Below are 7,430 nucleotides of genomic sequence, written 5' to 3' on the forward strand. Positions count from 1 at the left end.
GGGGTTGGGGTGTGGTTGGGGAATGTGCAGGGGGGGGATTGTGTACCAATGAGGGAGTTTTTCTTTTGCTTTTCAAGGAGAGGAGCAAATGGGGGAGAAGGGTGTAACAATGAATGAATGGAATTCCAAAATCTCTGTAGATGTTCATTGAAATGAAAAATAAATAAATATTAAAAAAAAAAGAATGTGGCATCAGGATTGGAAGACTTATCAACAACCTGCCTCATGCAAATGACACAGCTTTGCTTGCAGAAAGTGAGGAGGACTTGAAATACTTGCTGCAGATCAAAGAACACAGTCTTCAATACGATTTACATCTCAACACCAAGAAGACAAAAATCCTTCCCACCAGACTGGTAGGCAACATGATAGATGGAGAAAAGACTAAAAATATCATCTTAGATCTACAATCAACACCCTTGGCTCCAGGAGTCAAAAATTTAAAGACGTATTAGACTGGGAAACTTAGGTAAGTCTGGCAAAAAGCAGCAGAACCCAATGAGAGTCAAGGGTCAAGCAAGGTGGCCAGTACCAGGCCCTGCCCAACCAGAGCCAAAGAACTAGGACCCTGGCATGTGGAGTGTTTTAGGTGCATCTATGACCTCAAGAACAACGGACCAGAACTGCTCACTCTATTAACATTCTCCCCACGTGGAGAAATGCTTTTTCTCACTTCTTCTCTAGGAGAAATGGTCCACCACACCCTCTGGGACATATCTCTTCTCATAAAACTAATGTGCTTTTCACTTTCACCTGTCTCCTCCCCTTTCCTCATAACCATGTAGTCTAACCAGGGCTCGGCCCACATCACAATTCATTCTGAGCAGGATGTAATTAGGGGATTCAGCCACAGCCTGTCTTTCTGTTGCATTCCACTCAGCTCGAGTCTCTGCCCAGACAAAAGAAACAGAACCAGGGTACTCGCTGCATGTACCATCAGGGACCTCTCCAAAGTACTGAAGAGTAGCGATGCCAATCTAAAAAGTAAGGTGCATCTAATTCAGGCCATAGTCTTTTCAATCACTTGCTGTACATCTGAGAGCTGGATAATGAATAAGGATGACAGAAGAAGAATGGACGCCTTTGAGTTGTGGTGTTGGAGAACAGAGCTGAACATCCCACAAACTGCCAGAGAATAGACATGTCTTGGAGAAAAGGCGGCCAGAGTGCTCTTTACAGACAAGGATGGGGAAGCTTCATTTCACAGACTTTGGGCACAGTGCTAAGAGAGGCTATTCCTTGGAGAGGGAATTCATACTTGGGAAGGTAGAGGGTCAGTGAAAGAGAGGAAGACCCTCAATGAGATGGATTAACACACTGACTGCAGCGATGGGCTCAAGACTGTCAGAGACGATGAGGACGGCCCAGGACAGGACAGCACACGGTTCAAAGCTGTTGTTCACAGGGTCACTATGGGTCATTCGCCACTCCACAACACCTAACAATAAGAGGAAGAAAGTCACCACTCTGCAACTGTCAGGTGGGTGAGGTGGCCAACATTTTGCTGCCATGCTGGAAGCTTCAGATATTAACAGGGTCACTGCTGGTGGACAGGTTTTAGCAGAATTTCCAGACAAAGACAGGCTATGAAGACAGGGCAGATGATCTACTTCTAAAAATTAGTCAATGGAAACCTTAGGGATCACAACTGAACACTGTCTGATTCATTTGGTTTAGACACATCAGGAGGGATTAAAAAGGAAAGAGAGGGTCAGTGAGGGTTAGGGAGACCCTGGGTTTAACAGGATTGACACAACAGCCTCCACTATAGACTTGACCATGTTGGTGACCATGAGGATGATTCCGGATCAGCCAACATTACACATAAAGTGACCACAAGTCAGGGCCAACTCAAAAGCCACCATCTACCTACAGGAAATTACCGCCAATGTAGACACAAAGGTTAAAAAATGAAATATTTCAGTCACAAAAGGACAAATACTGCATAGTGCCACTGTTGTAAAACAGGACTGACATCAGGGTTGGGAGGAGACTGAGAAGGATGGGATAAATAATGTATTCTGCATTGAAACAGATGAGGGAGAGAACTGTTTAAAAGAGATATAGGATTAGGTATTATTGTCATGACGAGTACAGAACAAAGGCTGAACAGTGGAGTGGACTTGAGGGGAGGGATTGTATAACAATGAAAAAATTTTTCTTTTACTTTTCAAAGAGAAGAACGAACTGGAGGGGAGGGGTGGCCAGGGAGAAAAGTGCAACAATGAATGAATGGAACTCCAAAATCTCTGTAAACTTTGATTAAAATTAGTAATAATAATAATAATTAAAAAATAAAAGAACAGGGGACAACATACCACTTAAGTACTAATCCCAAGAAACCTGGAAAGACAATCAGAGAGCATATCAGACACAGAAACCTCGGAGTGAGGTATAACTTATCCCAAGAACGCAAGACTCAAACACGTACATACCTAGTAACAAGGCTTCCAAGGGAAGCCCAGAGAAGCAGATTTTCAGCCAGCAAGCGCCTCTCTGTTTTACATACACCAGGAAAGAGCACTCAGGATCTCTGAGTCGTAGACGAAATGTTGCGATTGTAAAGAAAATGGCAAAGGAAGACAGAAGAAGAGTTGGTGCCACTGAATTGTGGTGTTGGAAAAGAATATTAACACACCACACAATGAACAAGCCTGTGTTGGAAATGGTACGAGCGTGTCTCACAGATTTGGGCATGTTAACAAGAGGGACTGGAAGGCCATCAGGCTCAGCAATCTAGGGGGTCGTGAAAAAGAGGAGGACCTTCGAGGAGATGGCCTGACCCAGCGACTCCAACAATGGGCTTAAACACAGCGACACCTCTGAGCTGGCGGAGTGGGCAGGCTTCTGTGCTGCTGTACACAGGTTACTACCTAGGAGAACTGACGCAGTGGCACTTAACAACAACAGGTGCTGCTGCCTTTGAAGGTCTTTGATCCAGAGACCCCACACCATGCTGGCAGAAGACGTCTGGAACTTGTATTTAAACTCCTCCTCCGTGGAATGTCCATTCTCCCTCCTCCTGGTGGCTCCCTAAGCTCCTTGCTTCTGTCAAATCTCCTGCTGGAGGGACCATCCCCTGCAGGTGGCTGTCAATAAATGTGGTCTCAATATAGAATTGGTTGTGTAAACCTACCATCTCGTTATTGTTGTTCAATGTTGTCAGTTCTCATGGTGACACTATGAACAACAGATCTGAACCTTCCTTTCTTCCACCATCCTCTCACCATCTCTGCCATATTCAAACCCCCTGTTGCCACCACAGCAACAACTTATCTTGTTGAGGGGCTTCCTCTCTTTCACCGACCCTCCACCTTCCCTGCATGGCGTCCTTCATCTGATATTGGGTTTGAAACATAGGACACACTCAAAACCAGAGCCTCCCTTCATCGGCCCCAATGCAGTGTTCATTATTTATCCCCCTGCTGTACATGGGCTACCACAAGTTGGAAGTGGCCCCAATGCAGTGTTCATTATTTATCCCCCTGCTGTACATGGGCTACCACAAGTTGGAAGTGGCCCCAATGCAGTGTTCATTATTTATCCCCCTGCTGTACATGGGCTACCACAAGTTGGAAGTGAAAGTAAACTTTCATTAAAGTCACAATAAAAACATTTAAAAGAAAAATATCCTATTGTGACAAAAAATTAAAAAACCAACAGAGCTTCACCAAGCACGGGAAACAGAAATTGAAGGAAATGAGAAGAATAGATTTATCCACAAGCATCCCTGGGGACTTCTGCAGACCTGTCTCAGGAATTGATAGAAAAAAAGACAACAGAAAATCAATAGAAACACAGACAACTTCAGCAGTAAGATCAGCTGAAGAGACCTGACTGACATTTACAGAGCATTCAACCGGAAGCCACATATTCAAATAAATGTGGCACGTTGGCCAAAAAGAAGCAGACGTACTGTTTGACCTTCAGTCCCGCCTCAGAAAGTTTAAACGGAGTGAAAAGGATTTCAATCCCACAGCCTGGTGTTTGACAATAAGCAGCAACAGAAATTCACAGCATCAGTCGGAACATCGGCAGGTGAGAACAGAGAGATGCCTGCAACTCCTGTGTGTCTGGGAGTCCAATCAGCTACTTCTGAGTAACCCCCGCAGGAAGGAGGAAATCACACTCAGAACATACTTTGAACAGAACGAAGATTAAAATCTCAGCCCCTGAAAAGCTGTCGGATGCAGCAATGTTTGTAGATCAGTGGATGAATACATTCACAATGAGGACACCGTGACCTTGTCGCTCAAAGTGGACTCAAAGGGGGAGTTCTGAGGGAAACGGTGTCTGCATATGACTTGGCACAGTGAGCTCCACGTGCAGCAGCAACTACGGTCAGTGAGGACAGCAGCGGAGATGGATGGGAAGGGTGGTCAGAGGTCTGCAGATGGAGACGTGGAAGAAGATTCCAGGAAAGAATGGCAATGGTGTCTCCCCAAAATACATGCAGGTAACAGTGTCCTCTGGAAGGTATTTAATGCCCTGACCTAAACAACATGCCTCTAGAAACTCTGTGAACTTTGATAAGTGTCGATAGTTGTAGAGGGGCTTCAGGTCTTTTGTTCATAGTGTTGCTATGAGTCATGTTCAACTCGAAGGCCATCAACAACCACCACCTTCACAACCCTGACCTTAACCCTGTTAATTATATAGTTATCTAATGATCTCCCAGCTCTGGCCTAGGGGTAAGAAGCTGTGCTGCCATCCCAAAGGCAAGCAGCTCAAATCCACAAGTTTCTCTGAGAGAGACAGAGGGACAGTTTCCTCCCAAACGATTTACAGCCTCAGAAAACCCACTGGAGGGTCAGCTCTGAATCAGTTCCAGTTTGACAAAACACAACATTATATGACCTGATACACCAAACGGTTGTAAAAAAATTTAAGTTGAAACACAACACCTTCACCCCATCACAGCTCTGGCCAATGTCAGCCCTCAAACAATGTACAGGGGATTCCCTGGGGTGTGGCCTGTACCACCTTTTCTCTCACGGGAGACTCATCAATAACCTGCATTATGCAGATGACACAACCTTGCTTGCTGAAAGTGATTTGAAGCACTGGTTGCAGAAGATCAAGGAATGCAGCCTTCAGTATGGATGGAAAGGAAGAAAAAAAACATGGAGACCTCAGAAGCTCCAAAAACAAAGACTGGGAGTGGGGCAGGTCCTTTGAACCCTGGTCCCTGTGCTGGGAAATTCCTCAACAACGGAAATGACTAAGACACACAGGGATCATCAAGGAATGTTAGAACCAAAGACCCTGAAGGAGACCAGGCCCTTCCTCCAGAACCCACAGACAGACAGCCTTCCCCTTGCCCTAGAGCTGACACCCTGAATTTGGACTCCCAAGGAAGGGTGACCCAACTGAACGTGGAAATTATTGAACAATATCATTGATATCACATGCTAGCAAAATACTGCTAAAGATCACTCAAAAATGGCTAGAACAGTACATAGATGGGGAACTGCCAGAAGTTCAAGCAGGATTTAGAAGAGGCCATGGCACTAGGGATATCATTGCTGATGTCAGATGAATCCTGGCTGAAAGTAAGGAACACCAGAAGAATGTCTATTTGTGCTTTATTGACGATGCAAAGGCATTTGACTGTGTGGATCATGACAAGTTATAGCTGACATTGAGAAGAATGGGAATCCCAGAGCACTTGATTGTGCCCATGAGAAACTTATAACTGGACCAGGAGGTTGTGCAAGCAGAGTAGTGGAACACTGCATGGTTTGGAATTGAGAAGGGAGTGTGTCAGGGATGTGTTTTGTCTCCACACCTATTCAATCTATATGCCAAGCAAATTATCCAAGAAGCTGGACTCTATGAAGAGGAATGTGGCATCAGGGAGGGAGACTCATCAATAACCTGCGTTATGCAAACGACACAACCTTGCCTGCTGCAAGTGAGGAGGATTTGAAGCACTTGTCGCAGAAGATCAAGGAGTGCAGCCTTCAGTACAGATTGTGTCTCAATATCAAGAAAACAAAGATTCTTATCACTGGACCCCTAGTCCGTGCCATGATGGATGGAGAGGAGATTGAAACTGTCAACAGCTTCATCTTGTTTGGATCCACAATTAAGGAGACTGCCCATCTTCATCCTCTGTAACAACTAGTGGCCTCAAACCACGTGCCTTCAGGATTGCAGCGCAGCTTCTTGCCACTTTAACATGCCAGTCATTCCCCCCAATACAACAAACTGACAGACAGGTGATGAACCTCTAACAGCAAAACCATAAGACAGTAAGGCATTGGAATATGTTGAACAGCCTTCTCCAGCCGCAGCCGACGCCCATGGCAATCCCGTGGACTGCCAGAAAACATAGAGTTATGTCTCGGGAAAAGGGCAGCCAGAATCTCCTTGAAGGCAAGGACGGTGAAGCTTCATTTCACATACTTTGTGCATGGTGCTAGGACAGGCTATTCCTTGGAAAGGGACATCATGCTTGGAAAGGTGGAGGGTCAGAGGAAAACCTCCAACCAGATGGACTGGCACAATGACTGCAGCAATGGGCAGAAACTGTGATAACAGCACAGGATTCGGGAAGGTTCAGATCTGTTACTCACAGGGTCTCTACGGGCCCTACTTGAATCAACAGCACCTAACAACAAGTTCAGAGCAATGAGTCCTAATGGTCTAATGGTTAAAGGCTTGGCTGTTAACTCAAAGGTCAGGAATTCAAATCCACCCAACGGCTCCATGGGAGAAAGACTATGAGATCTGTCCCCATAAAAACTACAGCCTAGAGAACCCAATAGGGAGTTCTGCTGGCCTAATGGGTAAGGATCTGTGCTGCCAAGCCAAAGGCACACAGTTCGAATCCACCAGCTGACCCGCAGGAGAAATATGGGCAATCTCCTCACATGTGATTTTCAGCCTCTGAAAACTCACTGGAGGGTCAGCTGTGAGTCAGTTCCAACTACACAGGACAAAGCAACGTCAGGGAATCTGACGGGACATTTCCATCCAGTCACTGTGAGTCAAGGTCCCCTTAACCGCACCCAAGAACAAGTGCAGGGAACAAGTGGGGACAGTGGGGTCTGGTGGTAGAATTTTCTCCTTCCATACAAGAGCCCTGGGTTTAATTCTCAGCCCATGAACCTGATGCAGAGTGACCATTGTCTGACACGGAGGCTGGCGTGCTGCTCTGATGTCAAGCAGGTTTCAGCAGACCTTCCAGACCAAGAAGGGCTGAGGAAGAAAGGCTTGGCAATCTACTTCCAGAATCAGCCATGGAAAATCCTACAGAGCACACAGTCCAATTCACCATTGATCACAGAGGTGAAGCTTCATGAGGCCACCATGAAAGAGTAGCCGACGAAAACAGGGGCAGAGCTCGGGGCAGGCGTGGATGCCACAGTCCCCCCAGGATCCTGCGTGCCGGCTAAGGATGGGCATCCTCACTGACCCCGGAGATG

General features: G+C 46.1%; 1 protein-coding gene across 1 annotated transcript in view; it reads right to left on the bottom strand.

The window, feature by feature from the left end:
• Window positions 1-7,430, bottom strand: part of EVC2 (Ellis van Creveld syndrome 2) — a 140,938-nt gene that overhangs the window by 36,205 nt on the left and 97,303 nt on the right. The window lies entirely within an intron of this gene.

The sequence above is a fragment of the Elephantulus edwardii genome, unplaced genomic scaffold, assembly GCF_000299155.1.
Source record: "Elephantulus edwardii isolate Elephantulus edwardi_28Jun2011 unplaced genomic scaffold, EleEdw1.0 scaffold00129, whole genome shotgun sequence".
In the NCBI taxonomy this organism is placed as follows: domain Eukaryota; kingdom Metazoa; phylum Chordata; class Mammalia; order Macroscelidea; family Macroscelididae; genus Elephantulus; species Elephantulus edwardii.